Raw genomic sequence first — 22,063 nt, 5'->3', positions numbered from 1 at the left:
CCAAAAATAAATAAAAAACGTTGAAAAAAAAAATTTAAAAAAAAATATTACTTAGCATAAATATAGGTACATTAAAGCAAACCTAAAATCCATGCTAATATTCTTTCTCTGCATAATTTAATATAAACTATTGGATGCAAAAAGGTTAATTTTAAAGCAGAGTCATAGACTATTAGAGCTGAAACAGATCCTGGAGATCAATCCATGTAGAAAATTCTTCTGCGGCTACTAAAGAAAAACAATGGCTCAGGGAGTTTCACAATGAAATAAAGTGACAAAGTAATGAACATCATACAGTAATCCACTGAAATCTTGGTTCATAGTTTACTGGTCCAAAATATCATTATGGCACATAAAGCTGTGGACATTTAATGCCTCCCTAGCCGTCCCAGGCTTTCTCAATCTTATTATGGTGTCTCTTTTTAAAAACAAAGATACAAATTTTGTTTAAAGTCGTAAATTAAAAAAGCAAACTTTGAGAAGAAATCAGTGTAATGGAATTTTAGAAAGAAACACTTGCAAGAGTTTTATAAAAAAATATATATGGTTGATCACATGCTACCAATGGGGAAGTTAGACTCACATATATCAGCATATTTTCCTACCCCAGGAAACATGGAACTCTATTTTCATGAAAATATCTTTTATAACACATTGAGTGGCAATTATTTTTTTATATAGTGATACTATACATCCTACAGACAGAATTTTTCCCCACCGACAAAGATGATTGATCCCTAGGATTATGGAGGGCTCCCCACTCTACAGCTCATTCTTTTCCTCTAATTTAGATCATTTACTAAAAACAAAATTAGAGTACCACTTTAAGTTGAATCAACCTTGGTATTAGCCACCATTTTTTAAAATAAAATAACATTTCTCCTGCCAAATTTTCAGTGTAATTATCTCAAATTTGTTTCAGATCTAGATTTTTTACAAAAGAGTTTTTTTTTTAAGTTTTTCAAACATGTAATTCGGTATATTCCTTTAAACTATAAATTCCATCATTTACTTTGAAATCGGAAAAATGACTTGTTGAAGGTCTTCTCGTTTTTCTTAATAATTTTGATATCACACAGTATGAATGTTATCAGTTTCTTAATTGATGAAAGGTTGTTATTGGGATTATTTATCATATAAACTCCAGCGTTTATGTTTTCATCTAAATTTTCCTGGGCCGAAAATCTCCGCTTTTCATATTTTCTGGATCTTTTACATAAATGCTATTAATCTCAGAAAGCTACTTGACATCATTGTGTGACACATACTAGACACTGATCACACTACGGAATTTGCACATCAATCGTTACAGTACATGAAGATATACTTAATTTCTCCTGATTTTTTTTTAATTATGTTTATTTATTTTTGAGAGAGAGACAGAGTGTGAGCAGAGGAGGAGCAGAGAGAGAGGGAGACACAGAATCCGAAGCGGGCTCCGGGCTCTGAACTGTCAACACAGAGCCCGAGGTGAGGCTCGAACTCACCAACCGTGAGATCATGACCTGACCTGAAGTCGGACGCTTACCGAGACACCCAGGCACCCCTCTTGATTTTTTTTTTTTTCGCCACTCTCTTCAACTAATTGAAACAAGCCAACAGAAAAGAAAATGAAAAAGTATGATAGTGCATTCTGCTCAATTTCTAGAGCAATAAAACGTGATGGTGTTTGTTTCTTTATTAATAATTTTAAGATCCTTTTTATATGCAGTCACTGTAATATAATCAAGGAAACAGTCTGTCCATCCTCAAAAATTCAGTCTTTTGTTAACAAAAAAAATATATATGTAGATAATCTGTATGTGTGTATAATATAGACTGATTCTTTGCGGTGTTGGGCCAAATATAAATTACCTGAGCTTAAATTATCTTGGCTCCTGGTTTGCATGGTCTTGTTGAATATATCCTCACAAATGGAAGAGAATATGTAAGCACAGCAACAAAGCAAAGTTCAGAGCTTAGGTCCCATTTTTGAATTGCATTATAGTATATTTGTGTTTAAAATGGTTTCAGTTTTAGAAGCAACGTCTATTTTGTGAACTGCAATTATAAAATCTATCTATTTTAGCAATTTGATGAGTATAGGTAACAAAATACGTGTGACACGAATCTAGTAAACATGTCATCTTTATAAATTATTCTCCCTCTTCTATCTGTTTTCTAAACAATCTATTTTGTTTAGTCTCCCAATCTATTTTATTTTTGTTTATTTTCTTCAGTTTAGATTTATTTATTTATTTATTTATTTATTTATTTATTTATTTATTTATTTATTTTACTAAAGTTTGTTTATTTATTTTGAGAGAGAGAAAGCACGAGTCAGGGAGGAGCACAGAGAAAGGGAGAGAAGGAGACAGGGACAATCCCAAGCAGGGTCCACGCTATCAGCACAGAGCAGCTCGGGACTTGATCTCATGGACCAGGAGATCATGGCCTGAGCCAAAGTCAGACGCTTAACTGACTGACCCACCCAGGCGCTCCTGCGGTTTTTTTTTTTTTTTTAAAGGGAAATTTTGATTATGGAAATATGGAAGAAAAGATTCTTTGAGGTACCCTACACACATATTTTTCAATACTTCTTTTTTTTTAAGCTTGAAAGATATAAAGAATCTTTAGCGACAAAAATAATTGAGTTGAAACTGAAATGAGAAGGAAGCACAAGTTAGATCAGGGAGTTTGGCTGAAAAAATACTTATTATTAGCATTATAATCTGTAAACTAAGCCCTTAGACAGCTATAAGTTCTAACAGCTGTAGCTGAAAATCCCAAATGAATCCAGGGACCCAGGAAAAGAATAAAATGTTTTAGTTCAGGGTGACAGTGTTGTCCCCATATTAGATGAATAGATCTTCTGTTTAAATTTATATTGAATAACATGTTCAAACAGGCAAGGGTATTTTTAGAGGAACAAAAACAAAACATAATTAACACCAAATGACCAATAGCTTTAGTAAGCAAAGGGCAAGAGTTAGGAATAATCTGAAACTGATTAAAGTAATAATTAAAATAGCTACATAAAATACAAAGATGAAAATGTAAGAATGCGAGAAATCTATTGAAAATAGCAAATGGGTTTTTAAAAACGACCATATGCAAATTTAGAAATGAAAAGATATTTTGATAAAATTTTAGTATCTGAATCGTTATTATGGGAAAACAATACGGAAAAAATAAACAATGGAAACAAAATCTGCTTCCTTGAAAATATCACCAAAAGTGATAAACCTCTAGGCCGCTCTCCCTCCCACCCCCTGCCCCATGAAGATGACAGCTCTCAGAAATGAAAGACTGGGCATTATTGTTGATTCCATGGGTATTAAATGAATCATAAAAATAACAAAAGAGAATGAAGGAATACTATGAACAAAATTAAGCTCATAAATTCTGTAGAGGAAATGGGTCAATTATTTGAGACACACTACTGAAATTCACATCAAGAGAAATTATTTGGCTTGAAAATACATAAATATATGAATCAGTAATAAGAGCCTTCCAAAAAAGAAAACCTGAGAGTCAGAAGTTCTTACTGGTGAACATCTGTGGTCTGAATGCTTGTGTCCTTGAAAAATGTATACATTGACACCTAAACCTCAAGGTGATAGAACAATTTTAATAGGGAATGTGATCTTCGAAGTGACCATACAATTGTGCAAAGACAGTTTCTTAAAACAGAAAGGCTTTCCCTGTATTTAATTAGAAAACTTCAGAATAGTTGGCCTCCATTGTAAAAAATAGTAGCTAACAATTACATAGCACTTATTATGGACCCCATATGATTCTATATAACTCATCCATCCCAACAATTACCACAGAAGATAGGTAACTGAAATTATCCATGGTTTGCAAATGAGGAAACTGAGTCACAGGGAATTTTTTTTTTTTTTTGATTTGCACAATTAGGAAATGGAAGAGCTTGGGTACAAAGTTGGGCAGATGGATCCCAGGTCCAATTCTTAACTACCACAGAAAGGATGGGGCTATACAGAAAGACAGAGAAAACCAAGAAAGCTAGGTTTTATTGTTTTTTTTTTTTTTTTAAGTTTCTTTATTTTGAGAGAGAGAGAGAGCATGTGTGAGCCAGGAGCGGGCAGAGAGAGAAGGCAAGAGAGAATCCCAAGCAGGCTCTGTGCTGTCAGCACAGAGCCCAACCTGGGACTCAAACTCAGAAATGCGAGATCATGACCTGAGCTGAAATCAGGAGCTGGATGCTTAACCAACTGAGCTACCCAGGCACCCTGAAAGCTATGTCTTTATACATGTGAACTGATATGTGTAATTCTGGCCCCAGTATATTACTTTCTAGTAACTTCACTGAAGAAGGTACATTTTCCTTGATCCTCTTGGTACACCATCTTGGCTTTATTCTGTAACTCTGAGATGTAGATTAGCAGTACTGTTTAGTTTTAGATATTTTTTTTCTATTTCCTTTTTTATCACTTTTTTAGTACATTGTTTAAAAATTTGTATTTAATTTCCAAAAGGTATAAATATTTTGCTTTTCTCATCGTTCCTTTTAAATGGCCAGTGAACTCTAGCTTCCCAAGTATGGTCATATGGATCCATGGTATATTACTTTGATAGTTCTGGGTTTATGTAATGCATCTTGACCACAAGAATACTCTTTTATGTGTTTGATAGCTGCTAAATATTCATTAACTTATGTGTAAACTAACTTTTCTGTTATTTTTCTGGCTTTGCTTAGAAATGAGCAAATCTAGCATGTGTTCTGTCATTTAAAAAGCAGAGAGTGAATATCTTCTTGTTGCCTTCAAACAAGTGACTGACAACTTAAGGCAGGTGTAAAATTCTCAGAACACAGTTTTTTCTTTTAAATCTCTGTATATGTTGCTAAAATCTGGCATCTAATTTTACAACCAGTTTTTCATCCTTTATATACATAGTCTCGTGATGCAGTTTCTTAATGTCAAGACAGTCTTTATGGTGGTTTTTTGTTGTTGTTGTTTGATTTTTACACGGAAGAGTCTTTTCATTAAAAAAAAAATCTATGCAGGGTGCCTGGATGACCCAGTCGGTTGAACATCTGATTTAGGCTCAGGTCATGATCTCACAGTTCAGAGGCGTTAAGCCCTATATTGGGATCTGTGCTGACAGTGTGGAACCTGCTTGGGATTCTCTCAATCTGTCTCTGTCTCTCTCTCTCTCTTTCTTTCTCTACTCCTCCCCCATTCATGCTTTTTTTTTTCTCTCTCTCTCTCAAAATAAATAAATTCACTTAAAAAAAAATCTATGTATTTTCTTTCTGTTTGAAATGTCAACAACTGAGAGGAACATGTTCATATTTCCAAAATCAGCTGGTTTTTTGGAAGTTTCTTCTTACCTTTTACTAGATTATTGCAAAAAAAACCTCCTGAGTATTGCTCAGATATCAGTTGTGTATTAATTAGATAAGTTGGCAATGTAACATAGATTGACCCAATTCATGCTATTTCACATTTTTTCACTTATATTTTTATGATATAAATATTATTAAATATTATCACCTGAACTTTCTTATTTGGTTTTACCTGGTATATCATTGCTTTACTGTTTTTATTTAAGTGTGTGTGTGTGTGTGTGTGTGTGTGTGTGTGTGTGTGTGTGTGTATAAAATCTTCTTTTAGTGGTACCTACTGAAGTCAGTACAGAATCTCAGTTTTAGATTGACCAGCTTTGTCAAATGTTCCCAGGCTCTCCAGTCAATGTAATAGGAAACAGGGTAGCAGAAAGTCAATATTGCAGGAAACAGTCAATAACTAATTAGATTTGGATCTATCAGTTTAGTGACTGCCTTTTACTTGAGCTAAGAATAGGCCTTTCCTGATGTTGAGATTGGCCATTTGTACATATTTCCTTAAATCGAAAAATTGAGTGCATAGTTAGCTTGATTCAATCCTTCCTAAATGACAATATGAGCTAAAGCATAACAGGACTATGGCACAGCAAACATGAAGCATGTTGGAAGCAGCAAGGTCACCTTTGCACAGAACGGAGTAATACCAGCTGTACTGTTCCATTAGGGACTTTGAAGAACCTTGGGAAACTGAACTGGAATTAGCCAAATACGTTTCTATTCTCTGTGGCCATACTGATTAAGCTGAATTTCGAGCTTCGTGGTTAAATAAATTGGAAGGTAAGTCTAACTTTCAAATAGTCTACATTTGGCCTCATTCGTGTTTCAGTCTAATTATCCTCTTTATACTAGGCACTCAGCCAAGAAAATTGGCCTATTAATCTGGGTGTGAATAAAAAAGTAAAAGAACTAGGGGTGCCTGGGTGGCTCAGTCGGTTAAGTGTCCGGCTTTGGCTCAGGTCATGATCTCATGGTTTGTGAGTTCGAGCCCCGCGTCTGGCTCTGTGCTGACGCTCAGAGCCTGGATCCTGCCTTGGATTCTGTGTCTCCCTCTCTCTCTGCCCCCTCCCCTGCTTGTGCTCTGTCTCTCAAAAATAAATTAAAAAATGTAAAAAAAATTTTTTTTTAAAGTAAAAAGAACTAACACTGTTGCCGTGCTTCTCCATTTACCTCCTACTCACAATTCTGTATCACTTAGATCCCCTCATACTCCGGAAATTCTTGGTCTCAAGAGTGAGGTAACTAACCACAGATACGTGTTTGATGAGGTCTCGGACACAATAACTTTGCAGTACTCAATCCCCTAGTAGATGTCTTTTGAAAGGGGAGGCACACTGGAGGAGTTGTGAGTTGATTTTAAGCATTAGATGTGTGGCAAGGGATATATGCATGCACGGTTAGAAACAAATGATTCTGATGGTAAAAGAGACTTTATTCAGAACTGTCATTCAAAAACACTTAGGGGCACCTGGGTGGCTCAGTCGGTGAAGTGTCTGACTTAGGCTCGGGTCATGATCTCAGGGTTCATGAGTTTGAGCCCCGCATTGTGCTCTCTGCTGTCAGTGCGGATCCCACTTGGAATCTTCTGTCCCCCTCTCTCTGCCCCTCCCCTGCACATGCCCACTCTCTCTCTCGCTCTCTCTCTCTCTCAAAAATAACATTGAAAAAAAATCTTTTGTGTGTGTGTCTGTGTGCACTATCAATAAAGAGAACTCCAGCTTTCTCTTGACTTGTGTTAATATGTGTATTAGTTTTCTATTGCTGCCTCAGCAAATTACAAGTTTAGTACTTTAATGCAACATCCACTTATTTCACAGTTCTACAGGTCAGAATTTCAGAGGTAACATGGCTCAGCTGGTTCTCTGCTTTGGGTTTCACTAGGTCAAAGTCCAGCTGTCAGCAGAACCGTGTTTCTTTTTTAAAGATTCTGGAGATGAGTCTGCTTCTAAGCTCATTCAAACTTAGGCCCTCTTTCCATTGCAATTGTTGATGGGTTGTTCTCTTCCCTAGAAGTGCCTGCAGGGTTTTGTTTTTTTTTTTTTTTTTTTGGCTTGTGGCTTTCTTCTTCCATCTTAAAAAGAACTTTCCAACAGTTGAGAGTCCAGTTCTCTGCTTCAAGTCTCTCGGACCACCGCTTCCACATCTCCCCTCTCTCCATCTTCCACTCTCTTTTCTACTTACCCAAGGGCTCACAGGACTACCTTGGGCCCACACTAGTATCCAGAGTGTTCCTCTGTTTTAAGGTCAGCGGATTAGCAAGGCTCATAGTGGCATCTAGATCAGCATTTGAATAATTAGAGGGTGGGAATCCTGGGTGGCTGGGGGATCTCTAAAATGCTGCCTCTCTTAGTATGATACATTTTAATCCTTCCTTTCAAATGACTTGTGACTTTATTTTTTTTATTTTTTATTTTTTTAATTTTTTTTTTTTCAACGTTTATTTATTTATTTTTGGGACAGAGAGAGACAGAGCATGAACGGGGGAGGGACAGAGAGAGAGGGAGACACAGAATCGGAAACAGGCTCCAGGCTCCGAGCCATCAGCCCAGAGCCTGACGCGGGGCTCGAACTCACGGACCGCGAGATCGTGACCTGGCTGAAGTCGGACGCTTAACCGACTGCGCCACCCAGGCGCCCCTGACTTGTGACTTTATATTTAAAGCGGTTATGCTTTATGAAATTTAGAGTGGGTCTCTTTTGTTTTTGTCTGTTTTATAATCAGTGAAAAATCTTTTAATTGAGGTGCTTAAACCATTAGTGTTTACTGTGATATTGATAAGGCTTTGTTTAAATCTATCATCTTGCTATTTGTTTTTTTCTTGGGCCCATATATTTTTATTTCAACTTTTCCTCTGTTTCTTCTTTCTTTTGAATTAATGATGTGTTTTTATTATTTCATTTTATCTTTTTTTTTTTTTTTTTTTTTTTCTTTTTTTGGCTCATTGACTGTAATCTCTTGGTTTTGTGTTTTGTTACTGATTTTTTTAGGTAGTTGTTTGGAGTTTAACTTATATTTTACTTATGCCAGATCATGTTCAAGTGATGTGTATGTTCACTTACAGTGTAAGAAACCTACAATAATATATTCCCCTTCAGTCGAGCCTTCTTGTTATTGTCGATGTACACTTAACTCTTAGATATGTTATATAGTCCTCACTAAAGAATTATTTTGGAGGCACCTGGGTGGCTCAGTCGGTTGAGCATCTGACTTTGGCTCAGGTCATGATTTCACAGTTCATGAATTCGAGCCCCGTGTCGGGCTCTGTGCTGACAGCTCAGAGCCTGGAGCCTGCTTCGGATTCTGTGTCTTCCTCTCTCTGTCCCTCCCCTGCTCACGCTCTATCTCTCTCAAAAATAAACATTAAAAAAATTATTTTAAAAATTTGATTAATTTTTAAAGAATTTAAAGTACATGTGAAAATTTTTATATGAAATTTTATAAAATAATATCATGATACCTCTTGAACGTTGAGCACTTTGTGAAGTTTTCTTGTATTTGGAGATCAATGATTATCTTGAATCAAAAGGTTCATAGTTTTTTAAATGAATTTTTTTAATATATAATTTGTTGTCAAGGTAGCTAATATACAGTGTATACAGTGTGCTCTTGGTTTTGGGGGTAGAGTCTTGTGATTCATCGCTTTCATACAATACCCAGTGCTCATCCCAACAAGTGCCCTCCTCAATGCTCATCACCCATTTCACTCCTCTCCCACCCCCATCAACCCTTAATTTGTTCTCTGTATTTAAGAGTTTCTTACGGTTTGCCTCCCTCTCTGTTTGAAACTATTTTTTCCCTTCCCTTCCCCCATATCTTAAGTTTCTCAAGTTCCACATATGAGTGAAAACATATGATATCTGTCTTTCTCTGGCTGACTTATTTCACTCAGCATAATACCCTCCAGTTCCATCTATGTTGCTACAAATAGTATGATTTCATTCTTTCTCGTTGCCAAGTAGTATTCCATCGTATATATAAACCACATCTTCTTTATCCATTCGTCAGTTGATGGACATTTAGCCTCTTTCTATAATTGGGCTATTGTTGAAAGCACTGCTGTAAACATTGGGGGTACATGTTCCCCTATGAATCAGCACTCTTGTATCCTTTGGATATATTCCTAGTAGTGCTATTTTTGGGTCATAGGGTAGATCTATTTTTAAGTTTTTGAGGAACCTCCACATTATTTTCCCAGCGGCTGCACCAGTTTGCATTCCCACCAACAGTACAAGAGGGTTCCCATTTCTTCACATCATTGCCAACATCTGTTGCTTCCTGAGTTGTTAATTTTAGCCACTCTGACCGGTGTGAGGTGGTATCTCAATGTGGTTTTGATTTGTATTTCCTTGGTGATGAATGATGTTGAACACCTTTTCATGTGTCTTTTGGCCACCTGGATGTCTACTTTGGAAAAACATCTATTCATGTATTCTGCCCATTTCTTCACTGGATTATTTGTTTTTGGGTGTTGACTTTGGTAGGTTCTTTATAGATTTTGGATACTAACCTTTTATCCGATATGTCATTTGCAAATATTTTCTCCAATTCTGTCGGTCGCCTTTAGTTTTATTGATTGTTTCCTTTGCAGTGCAGAAGTTTTCTATCTTGATGAGGTCCTAATAGTTCATTTTTGGTTTTATTTTCCTTGTGTTTGGTGACATGTGGAGCAAGGAATTGCTGCGGCTGAGGTCAAAGAGGTTGTTGCCTGTTTTCTCCTCTAGAGTTTTGATGGTTTTCTGTCTCACATTTAGGTCTTTCATCCATTTTGAGTTTATTTCTGTGAATGGTGTGAGAAAGTGGTCCAGTTTCATTCTTCTGCATGTTGCTGTCCAGTTCTCCCAGCACCATTTAAGAGACTGTCTTTTTTCCATTGGATATTCTTTCCTGCTTTGTCAAAGATTAGTTGGCCATACTCTTGTGGGTCCAATTCTGGAGTCTCTATTCGATTCCATTGGTCTATGTGTCTGTTTTTGTGCCAATACCATGCTGTCTTGATGATTACAGCTTTGTAGTAGAGGCTAAAGTTCGGGATTGTGATGCCTCCCACTTTGGTTTTCTTTTTCAACATAACTTGGGCTATTCAGGGTCTTTTGTGGTTCCATACAACTTTAGGATTGTTTGTTCTAGCTTTGAGAAGAACGCTGGTGCAATTTTGATTGGGATTGCATTGAATGTGTAGATTACTTTGGATAGTATTGACGTTTTAACAATATTTGTTCTCCTAATCCATGAGCATGGAATGTTTTTCTCTTTTTTTTCTTTAATACATGTCGAGCCATTATTTTAAAAAATATTTTCTTCACCTGTCTTTTCTAGAATGCTTGAAGATTTTCCATTGCTCACTGGTCTTTTTTTTTCACCTTTTTCCCCCCATATATAGTTTAGATTGTTTTTGCCTTCTTTTTACGTGATGTCTAGGCTACTTTTAATCCCACCCATTTTTATTACTCTCACACAGTATAATTTTCATCTCTCAACGTATAACGTTTATCTTTTCTATCTTCTATAACATTTATATGCCTACTTAGCTTTCTTAAGCATATGGAATATGGTTATAATAATAGTTTTGATTTCTTTGCCCAGTATGCCTAACATGTATTAGATGGGACCATTTCAATCAATTGATTCTTCTCCTTATTATAATTCACATTTTCCTACCTTTTTTGCCTGCCTGGTAATTTTTAACTGGATACATACATATATTATAAATTATCATTGTAAATAGAATGCTGGATTTTGTGCTTGCCCATGAAAATTCTTGAAATTGTCAAATCTAGCCACTGCGATTCACTTTTGGACTTGATTTCTTCAACTCCGAGAGTCAGGTGAATTCTGCCTGGGTTCCTCTTCTCTGTGCTGTGGTCTTCTGTGTGCTTTGAGAACTCTCTTAAGGCCATAAGCTAAGGGGTTTATGAGCCTGACTTCATTTGTTTCCCATCTTATGGGGAAGATCAGTGTTCTGTACTGCTCATTTGCTAGCATCTTGAAAACTATTGTGCCCTATATTTTTGTCTGTGTGTGTTTTTCTAAGTGGCTAAATTAGATCCCTATTATCTTTATCTTACCTGGAAGTGGAATTCCACAATCCTTTTAGTGTTTAGCATTAGTTAAAATCCTGAAATGTTAAAGTTTTTCTTTTTCCTTGTGCCTCAAGTTTTAACATTCCCCAAATTTATTTTTGTTAATGATGTGAGGCAAGAATCTTAAGGTGATTTTTCCCTATGAATAAGCAGCCATCAGATCACATTTATTGAATATTCTGTTCTCATTACACTGGCACCTGATATTTTATAGCCAACTTAAATCCACAATACTCATCTATTATTCCATTATATTCTTTTAGTACATTTAAGGGAGGTGTTGTCCTAGTAAGTTTATCTTCTCCTTAAAATAGCTGAGGAAATTAAGGATCATCACAGTTAATTTCTTGTCCAAGATTATACTGAATTAAGTGACTGAATTGGGAATATAATTCATACGAAAGAGCTCTGACTGAGACATTTGTTACTCCATTAATCTCTGCACTCAATTCCCCTAATCTGGTTGATGAAGTGGTTTCCATCTTAATGTAAAACTATTTAAAAGTGTGATTGGCTCTTAAAAGCAGGAAACACTCCTTTGATCAAGGAAATTTACTTCTAAGCCTTATATTTATTGCATTGTGCTGTATTTTTCTCATGTCCTCATTTCCCATCCTCAGTATATTGTGTCCCTTTATTGAATGCCATCAAATTATACCTGAATAATTCTGTCACCTGTATCACTCAGTTCTCTGCTATGGTTATGGCTGCTGCTTTTAGTTTTTTTTTTTTTTTTTTTTTTTTTTAACGTTTATTTATTTTTGAGACAGAGACAGAGCATGAACTGGGGAGGGTCAGAGAGAGGGAGACAAAGAATCTGAAACAGGCTCCAGGCTCCAAGCTGTCAGCACAGAGCCCGACGCGGGGCTCGAACTCACGGACCGCGAGATCATGACCTGAGCCGACGTCGGCTGCTTAACCGACTGAGCCACCCAGGCGCCCCAACCACTTTTTAGAAGTTATAAACAAAATCTGGATTTTTAGATTTTTATGACATCTATGTGTGTACGCTCTATACTAGCATGTGTAACTGTTCATGTCCATCTGTATATGTTCACGTATACGAATGGCAAAAGGCATATCAAACATATGCAAATAAATAACAGTAAACACCAGGGCAATGATACGAGATATAGGAACACCCTATTCTGTGCCATTTTCTGGGTGTGACATGTTTAAACATTAACTCTGTTTATGCATTTTGATCTCATTGGGCAAGCGTTATTTTTCTATTTTAGATATGCAGATCTCAGAAACACGGGCGCCTGGGTGCCTCAGTCAGTTAAGTGTCTGCCTCTTGATTTCGGCTCGGGTCGTGACCTCACAGTTTGTGAGATGGAGCCTTGCATCAGGCTCTGCACTGACAGTGCAGAGCCTGCTTGGGAGGCTTGGGATTCTCTCTCTCCCTCTCTCTGTGCCCCTCCGCTGCTCGTGCTCGCTCTCCCTCTCTCACAAATAAATAAATAATAAGAAAAAAAAAACCCATTAACATTTCTGATGTCGTGCAGCCAGAAAATGCTGTCGTAGAGACTCAAATGTAATGTTACAGGGCTCTGCAACCCGTGCTGTTATTACTCTGCCCTCAAAGACCATAGAGTGTTATTGCATCTCAACAAGATATAAAGTACTATTAGGTATAAAGCCGTAATAGGAAGTGCAGTTCGTGACCCAATTCACTGAAGCCTTCGATAGTTTCCTCTCATATTGTATGCTAGAGCTAAAGCACGTTATCTGCACTCTCGGATGGCATCATCTTTCCAACAACTGTTAGCATTTTATTTTTCTACCTCTCTATGCTCCGTATAATAAATGAGTTGGATTAGAAAGATGAGCCCATCTGGAGAAAGGCATACAGATCTAATTCTGACATTATCTCCCAAGAACAAATGTTTCCATGTTTCCTTACGCTATCAAAACAAACACTCGAAAAAAGAATGTGGCTGATCTTGAATCGCCGTCTTGGTGATTAAATCTTAGACATGAGTGAGTAGTGATATGCCACCAGAGCAGGGACACTGAAAAACTACCGGGGAATGCCTCGGGTGGGGAAATTATTGAGAAGCCCTCCTATAGGAAGAATCATAGAAAGACCTGGAATATTTGGGCAGGTTGTTGACTCGTGGGAGATATTAAATATACTTCAAATCTCTGGCTGTCCTGTGGATAAGAAAATACTGTGTGTTGTGTCATTCCTTAAATCTCACGTGAAGAGACTATAGGAAGCAAATGTTAATATAATATTATAAAGAGTGGTGAGCTGTCCCTGTTACTCGAGATGGGCAAATAGATGTTGGATAACCAAAAGTCAATCAGAATCATATACCCAAGATTCTTTACTTTATCAAGGACTGAGTTGATAAGTGTTTTAGGTCCCTTTCTAACTCTGGTATTCTGTGAGTTTAAAGATAAGAGACTTCACCACTTCGTTTCTTCCCCATATCCATCCACAAATTGCAAGATAAGAATGTATCTCTAGTCTGGGGGTCGATTGGGTCACCTTCAAATTAAATCCTGAAAGTTTCCTGAACTTTCAACACATGATGGTTCTGAATCACCTGGAAATTACCTTCCAGTATTCTCGGCATGGATACGACAGGCTTGTATGTTAGTTGTCTTGGCAAATGTAAGACAAAGTGGTGTGGAGAAAGGAGAATCATAATTTTGACCTGTAATCTTAGAATAGAAACTAATAGCTAGTTAAAGAAACTATGAGGCACTCTGATTTTTTTGGAGATAATTTTCTTTGAGACCTTTTTCTTTTCCTTTCTTTGCTCTTTTCTTTGCTCTTTTCTTCTTTACCTTTCACACACATTATTCAGTCTATTACAATGTTTTCTTTCTTCAGAATCTTTCCATTGCCTCTCATCATTTAGATATTTACAACTTGGATTTCAGAAGATGTTCTTACTTTCCACAGTTTGACTCTCCTCTGTCTCTAGGGACTCAGATTGTATTCTATTTTTATTTTCTTATTTTTTTTTCTGGCTACTTTGAGTAAAGACCTCACCCGGTAGAGTTCCATTACAGGCACACCTTCCTTTTGTAAGGGGCACTTGTCACATCTATCCTGAACCTCATGTGATAAAGACAAGATAATATGCATTGATTTAAGGGTAGATGAAATAAAGTTTACAAAGATTTGACGTATACCTGGCATTGGAAGTATACTTCAAATATATTAGAGGTCTACTCCAATGGATCTTAAGTTCCCTGAAAATGGGGCAAGCCTTATATTTGCATTCTTAATACCTTGGTTTGAATTTCTCCAGGAGAATTTCAGAGTTCTGACAATCATCCCTCAAAAGAATCTTTGCTGTGTTCCAAAGGCAAAGTGAAATAATAAAGAACATCCACTGAGTTTATGGTATAAAGGGGTGACTTTTTTGGAATAGTTACAAAGGGCAGACAGAACCTTCACTTATTTGTTTTCTGAATTGATTTTCTAATAAGCACAGAGAATACAATTTTGTCTATGTCTGGCTGTGTGTCTACCTACCTATCGTCATCTTTCTATCCTTTCACCAAAGAGCGGGAAGAATTGGAGAACCAGGTGGATCTTGGAGACCATGCTGGGAACAAGGGCAGAGCAGATTCCTCTGCTCCACTATTCGATTTGACTTGGCAATAAAATTATTCAAAAGAAGTTGGTAAACTTTTATGCAGCTTAGTTCAAATTCCTGAACCTGGAGGCCGGGAGGGGAGTTGGGATGAATAGATATATTTGAATGTGAACTTTAACATGCATTTGGGATTAGTAGCACAATGAGAACCAGAAACCTAACGTCGGTGTCCAAAAATGCTGGTGTAACCGTGATCTGACCTGATATTGAAAAATAAATGCTCTATTCCGCGGGTTGTTAATTGGGATTATAAAAGATAGGTATTCTCCTTTCTAGGTTGTAGGGACAAACCTATGCCAGGAATCAGGTGTCAGCCCTAACATGAAATAATACAAAACAATGACTGACTGTGCAAGTAAGCAAGAGAAAAGACTGATTCGTCTCACATAAAGCGTGATGCACAGGAGAGGGAGAAAGGCAGAGGGGGCACATATTCCATCTTAAGAAGACAACAGTAATTTGGAATCCAGCCACCGTGGAATACACTAGTCTTCACATACTGCTTGCCTTAGTTATGAATGATTCAGGAGCTGAATGGAGCTTAACTCAAAAGGTACAGATTTCAGTGGATATAGCTGGAAAAGGTAGGATCTAGTAGTACAGTTACTAAGCTCAAGTAAACGATTCAACTCATAGATGTGAGGTAATCATTTTGGAGACGATAATCAGAACACTTTTTTTTTTTAAGTTTATTTATTTGCTTTGAAAAAGAGAGAGTGAGCTGGAGAGGGGGAGGGGGGACGCGGGGCGGGGGGCGGGGGGGAGAGAGAGAGAGAGAGGGAAGGAAGGAGGGGCAAAATCCCAAGCAGACTCCACACTGCCAAGTGTGGAGCCTGATTCAGGGCTCGAACTCATGAACTGGGACATCATGACCTAACCCGAAATCCAGAGTCGGTCACTTAACTGACCGAGCCACCCAGGCACCCCTCTCAGATTAAGTATTATAGTCTCTGAAATTTGGGATGCCTGGGTGACTCAGTCTGTTGAGCGTCTGACTCTAGATTTTGGCTCAGGTCATGATCCCAGGGTTGTGGGATCGAGCCCCAAATTGAGCTGAGTGTGGAGTCTGCTTGGGATTCTCCCTCCCTCTCCCTTTCTCTCCCTCTCTCCCTCCCTCCCTGCCTCTCTCTTGCTCCCTCTCCCCCCTCCCTCCCTATTCCCCCCTCTTTCTCCCTATCTCCCCTCCTCTCAAAAATAAATAACTTTAAAAAAAGCTTTACTATTTAGATATTTTAAAAAAAACAATCTTAGAAATGAATGTTTTCAGCAAGAAGTAAAAGACCCACCTTAGTCCAAATATTACATAAAAGTATAGATCATGTAGTATAGACCCAGAATAGGACAACAAGATACTAAGTGGCTTAAATTTTTAAAAAATGTTTACTTATTTTTGAGAGGCAGAGCGTGAGCGGGGAAGGGGCAGAGAGAGAAGGAGACAGAATCCAAACAGACTCCAGGCATCTAGCTGTTAGCACAGAGCCCGATGCGGGGCTCAAACTCATGAAACATGAGATCATGACCTGAGCCAAAGTCGGACACTTAACTGACCGAACCACCCAGGTACCCCTAAGTGTTTTTGAATGAAAATGGAGAGAAACATAATAGACTGCTCCAGGGAGGACTTTCACCAATGCCCTAGTACTTAGTGAAGAGTAATTAACAGTTAACATCATACCAAATATATATAATTGTTGTGAATTTTTCTTTATTCTAGTGTTCTGTCTTACTTTACTACATATCCAGAGCTAAGAAGCAGATAAAACATAAATTTTAAGGGGATATAAGGAATCTATACAAAGTTGGTTTCAGAGTTTTCAAGGACTGTCTCAAATAAGGACAAGTAAATATACAAATACATGAAGGGCTGGATTGGTCCATCCTCCCTGTCATTATATCCAGAGCAACAGTTCCTATTTTCAGAATACAGGTTTGTCTAGAAAATCACCTGGGGGCGGGAGGGGAGAAGACAGAGATGGGCCTATTCTAGCCCCTTAATTTTGTGACCAAAAATGAATAAACCTCTTTTATCCTTAGGTTCTTTAAAAACGAAAGAAAAGAGAAACAAAAAGGCCTACCCCCTAGCTCCCTGAGTCGGTGTGAGATCGATAGATAATAGGTAGATATACACTGTGGCTGTGACGCGTGTGTGCACACTCTCGTGAGATCTGCCTTTGGCACCTACAACAGTTACGAAGGTGCCGGGTACCCTGTGGCAAACCACCTGTGCCTGACATCTAGCTAATCTTTTAAACGTTTGTTGTTCTTACTTTCCTATCTCTGCCTCTTTAAAAAATACTTGATTTCCCAGTTCTTCCTCCCTAGTCAACGATTTCATTGTGAAAAGGAGAAAGAATAAGACGAGGAAAGTTCCACCTCCTTTTAACCATTTAAAAACATTCGTTATTGTACCCGCAAACCATGTCCCGTGTCTGTGTTGAAAATACAGACCCGTGAATACCCACGTTTCATCACTTTTGGTATTTTGCCAGCGGATAGTGTAGTGTCTTATTATGAGCCATAAGATTGCCAGCAATTTTGAGATTAAAAACATGGACCTTATAAATTGGACTGCATAAAAACTCACACAGCCAATGAGTTACAACTACCCCTGGTGGTAAATATCTGAGATTGAGTGAGAAAGTAAGACACGAGAGACTCACCAATTAAAACATCTTTAAATGTTGACATTGAAAGAGCTTTTAGAGAATAACTCATGCAATTAATTGCCTTTATTGTCACCATTTTCTTTAGAAAGCTGATGCAGCATAAGGAAGGAACTGCAAGCCGAATTCAGAACGATGTACATTTGACCCTGGCTTCCACTACGTGCCAGAAGTTTGACTTTGGACAAATCATTTACCCCTCCGATTTTCAAATCTCTCACATGTAGAAAATGAAGCCTAATTTTAAGGCTGTTATGAAGATTATTAATCATTAGCTTGGTCTGGGCACAGTGACAGACTGGCTTTCCTTATTAGTCATGGAGCTATGACTTGGGTGGTGGTAGTTAAACAAACCCTTACTATTTATAGTTTCTGAAGCTCTTTTCATAAATAATACCTAATTTATAAGCTTTTCAGTAAAAGGCAAGATAGCAGGGGCTCACCTTTCTTGATTGCTTGCTACAGATAGACGCTGCACTAATAACCTTACATCCAGTGCCCCATTTTATTCTAAAAACATCTCTTTGGTATAGGCATTATGATCATCATTCTGATAATGGTCTGGGAGAGATTAAATTCGTCACCGGAGGTTACTGGAAAGTGGCGAGCCAAAATTCGACCTCTCATTTCTGACATTTCTGAGTTCATAAGCACCGAACAATACTATTTGCTGAAAAAAACTTGATTGAATTAAACTAGAAGTCTCATGTAGATGACACTGCGTTTGGGCGACCTGAGTGATATTTGTATTTCTTCCTGTGTAATGGGAAGATTTTGAGACTCAAATATTTTCGTAGTGTGCAATGACCTTCTGGAATTCGGAAGCTGCGAAAGATCATCTTGTCTACTCTATTTTTAACATCATATTCATCATCAGGTTTAGGAAGGCATATAAAAGAACTTTACTGTGACTATATATAGTCTGAGAGGTATAGCTGAATATAAATTTAGTAAGAAATATACATTTGCAGGGGTGCCTGGGTGGCTCGGTCAGTTAAGCCTCTGATTTTGGCTCAGGTCATGATCTCATGGTTCGTGGGTTCAAGCCCCACATTGGCTTTGTCTTGATAGCTCAGAGACTGGAACTTGTTTTGGATTCTGTCTCTCCCTCTCCCTGCCCCTACCCCCTTGCTCTCTCTCTCAAAAATAACATTAAAATATATATATACATTTGCAAATATTAGGTTAAACAATTTTCTAAGTGTTTCTTAAATTGTTTTCTAATAAAAATAGCTGGTTTTCATCATGATACATGGCTATGAATAAAGAAGTTACTTAATTTGAATTTCAGTCTTTAAGCTTGTGATTCACTGAATTGCAATTCACTGACTTTGCATTTTCAAGTGCAAAGTGCTGGTTCATAAAAAAAGACTGTTGCATAACTGATACCATTGCACAATACATATTAAATGGTGATTATAATTTTAGTCGCATTTTAGTTGCCAGTGTAATACATATTTTGTGGATGTGTTTCTTATAGCGAATTTTATAGTGTTTTATGCAATTTTCTGCTCTGCAAAGACTACACGAAACAAGGAAACTTCCTTGCTTCAAAGTTCAATTTTTAAAATCTATGTATTGATTTTCAATGTCCATGGGGAGGTTGCTCAGGGAGCAAACTCTTGAGACAGAGATTAGTGTGCAGTCTACTGGGGAATACTCTAGGGAATACTCAGCAGCTGCAGGAGGGAGGGAGTGGTTTCTACTCTTTCTTGGCAGAAAGAGAAGGGTTCTGTGAAATAGTAACAGCGAGGATTCAAGAAAGGTTACAGGAACGCTAAAGCTAAGAGAGCCTTGCAGAATTTTGCTGAATTGGGGCAAGGTGACTGGCCTTTTCTGTCTCTCTCAACCAGTCATTGAATGTAGGCCGTCTTTAGAAAGGAATGAATCATGGCCTTTGTGAGGTTGTTCTCCTCTGTGGAGGGCAATTACCCAGAGGGAGAAGCTGATTGGAGATGCTCAGAGCGCCAATGGAGGTAGCCTCAGTTGCCAGCGTTCCTTGGAAATTACTGTAGCTGAAGAGGCCCAGCCTGTCCTAGGCCAGGATACATTCCACGTGGCCTACACCCCCTGATGTGGGGGTATAAAAACCTGACCCTTTGCTATGGAATTGTATAATGCCCAATTTATGTATTAAAACCTTAACTCCCCAGGGGCGCCTGGGTGGCGCAGTCGGTTAAGCGTCCGACTTCAGCCAGGTCACGATCTCGCGGTCCGTGAGTTCGAGCCCCGCGTCGGGCTCTGGGCTGACGGCTCGGAGCCTGGAGCCTGTTTCCGATTCTGTGTCTCCCTCTCTCTCGGAACCTCCCCTGTTCATACTCTGTCTCTGTCTCAGAAATAAATAAACATTAAAAAAAAAAAAATTAAAAAAAAAAATAAATAAAACCTTAACTCCCCATATGTCTGTATTAGAGATGGGCCCTCTAAGGAAGTGTTTAATGAGGTTCAATGAGGTCATAAGGGCAAAGCCCTGATCCAGTACAACTGGCATCCTCATAAAAGAGGAAGAAACACCAGACCCGACTCTTTCTCTGCCATATGAGGACAAAGTGAGGAGGTAGACTTCTTTGAGGCAGGAAGAGCACTCGCACGAGAAACTGAACCTTGCTGGAACCTTGATCTTTGACTTTTCATCCCCCCGAACTGTAAGACCACACATCTCCGTTGTTCAGTCCCTCTAGGTTTGGTATTGATTGCTGTGGCAGCTTAAGCAGACTAGGGCACCCTTTCATTCTAAAAAGCGAGAGTTCTGTTTTCCAGGGAACCCAAATTTTGATGATTGGAACTAAGAGGGATATAAGAAAGCAGCCACAGGGATGGAATTTGGAGCTTGATCATTTGCCACCAGCTGGTAAGGAGGACCACACTGCAAGGGGTAAGTAAAGCACCGTTCACCTTTGGCACACAGTGGCAATGCAACTGTTGAACTTCCCCTCTGGAGAACTGAGATGCTATAACAATGGAAAGAAATCCATTGGCTGGTATGATTTCTCAAGGATTTGAGAAATATGGATGAAATAGTAACTACAGTTACAATGGAATCAGATGACTGTTGCTAAGGGGGAAAAAAGGTAATGAAAAGTTGATCAATTAATTGGAAATTCAAAGCTAAATGTTAAACTTGGAAGCCTTCCTTCATATCATGTAAAAGGAGTCCTCATCTCCTGTGGTGATAGGAGAGAAAAAGCTTGGGGACCAGAACTTAAGAGTAGGTGAGCCCACAAGAAGTTTCAACTATTAATACGGGCCAGTTTGCTATGCCAAGGTCAAGAAGCTGGTTAAGATGGAATGGAATCTTTACATACAAGAGGGAAACATCAGGGGGGATTCTCCTGAAAACAATGTAATCCCAGTTCACTTGGGACCCTGTCTAATGCTCTGGCAAGAGGGAAAATAGAATCACGTAGAAATTCAGTGGTGGTTTTGCTCTGCATGCCAGGATTGATGGTAGGAGATTCTTCCGTAGAACAACTATCGACAATGGGTGTGATGGGACCACCACAGCAATAGAGGACAGGACCTATCACTCATCATCAGAAGACTGGTGGTCACAGTTATCACAATGAGTGGCAGAATTGAGTGGCCTGACCTTCAAAGAGTTAGAGATGGTTAATAAAATATGGCACAAAATATATGGGCAATCAAAAAATACAAGTCAATCTGTACAATCGAAAGAAATCAAGAGTAGTCAAGAGGCTGAAGGCCATTACCCCAATAAAAACTTAATATGCCTTTCTCCGTGTCAAAATTTGAGCTTTCAGACTCAGATTAAAGAGACTAAGTCACAAGGAAGAGAGGGAGTGTAAAACATTGCAAGGGTACCTGGCATTGCTTCCAAGTCCTTGTCTGCAGGGAGTATGGCCTTTTACTTGATTAACTGGACACTAGGTGAAGGGGAATCCTCCAAACTTGTCAGTACTGTTGAACACAGGAAGAAAGTTGACCAAAATATCATCAGGGTCAGTCTATTAGAGAGGGAGCATTTATGGGGTCAAGTCATAAATGAAGTCCTTCCCCATGTTTGGCTTGTACTGTGTCCATTTGAATTCTAGGCTCATCCTTTGGTCATTCATACAATCTCCAAGTCAACAGGCTTGTTCATTAGCACAAGCACCAAAATCGTTGCTTAGTCTTTGGGATTAGAGCTGAGATATTAGGAAAGGCCAAATGGAAGCCTCTACGCTGGTCTTCTCTATTTTAAGCATGATAAAAAATGAAAAACAGCCTCACATCTCAGGTTTCATGGCAGGGATTAGTATCACCTTGAAAGATCTCACAGATTCAAGAGTTGTTTTCGCTTATATCTCCATGAATTTCAACAATACTTGGGGGAATAAAAGGGAAACTGG

The 22,063-nt window shown here is 38.3% G+C and overlaps 1 long non-coding RNA gene across 1 annotated transcript in view; it reads left to right on the top strand.

Annotated features, from left to right (window-relative positions):
* LOC131484375 (uncharacterized) overlaps positions 1-22,063 on the top strand; it is a 536,971-nt gene that overhangs the window by 310,483 nt on the left and 204,425 nt on the right. The window contains exon 3 of the long non-coding RNA XR_009248202.1: positions 20,475-20,589. This is a non-coding gene — a long non-coding RNA (uncharacterized LOC131484375). The remainder of the gene's footprint in view (positions 1-20,474; positions 20,590-22,063) is intronic.

This window comes from Neofelis nebulosa, chromosome 9 (genome assembly GCF_028018385.1).
Source record: "Neofelis nebulosa isolate mNeoNeb1 chromosome 9, mNeoNeb1.pri, whole genome shotgun sequence".
NCBI classification, from domain to species: Eukaryota; Metazoa; Chordata; class Mammalia; order Carnivora; family Felidae; genus Neofelis; species Neofelis nebulosa.
Note: the sequence above shows the minus strand (reverse complement) of the source record. Positions and strands in the feature narration are given on the sequence as shown.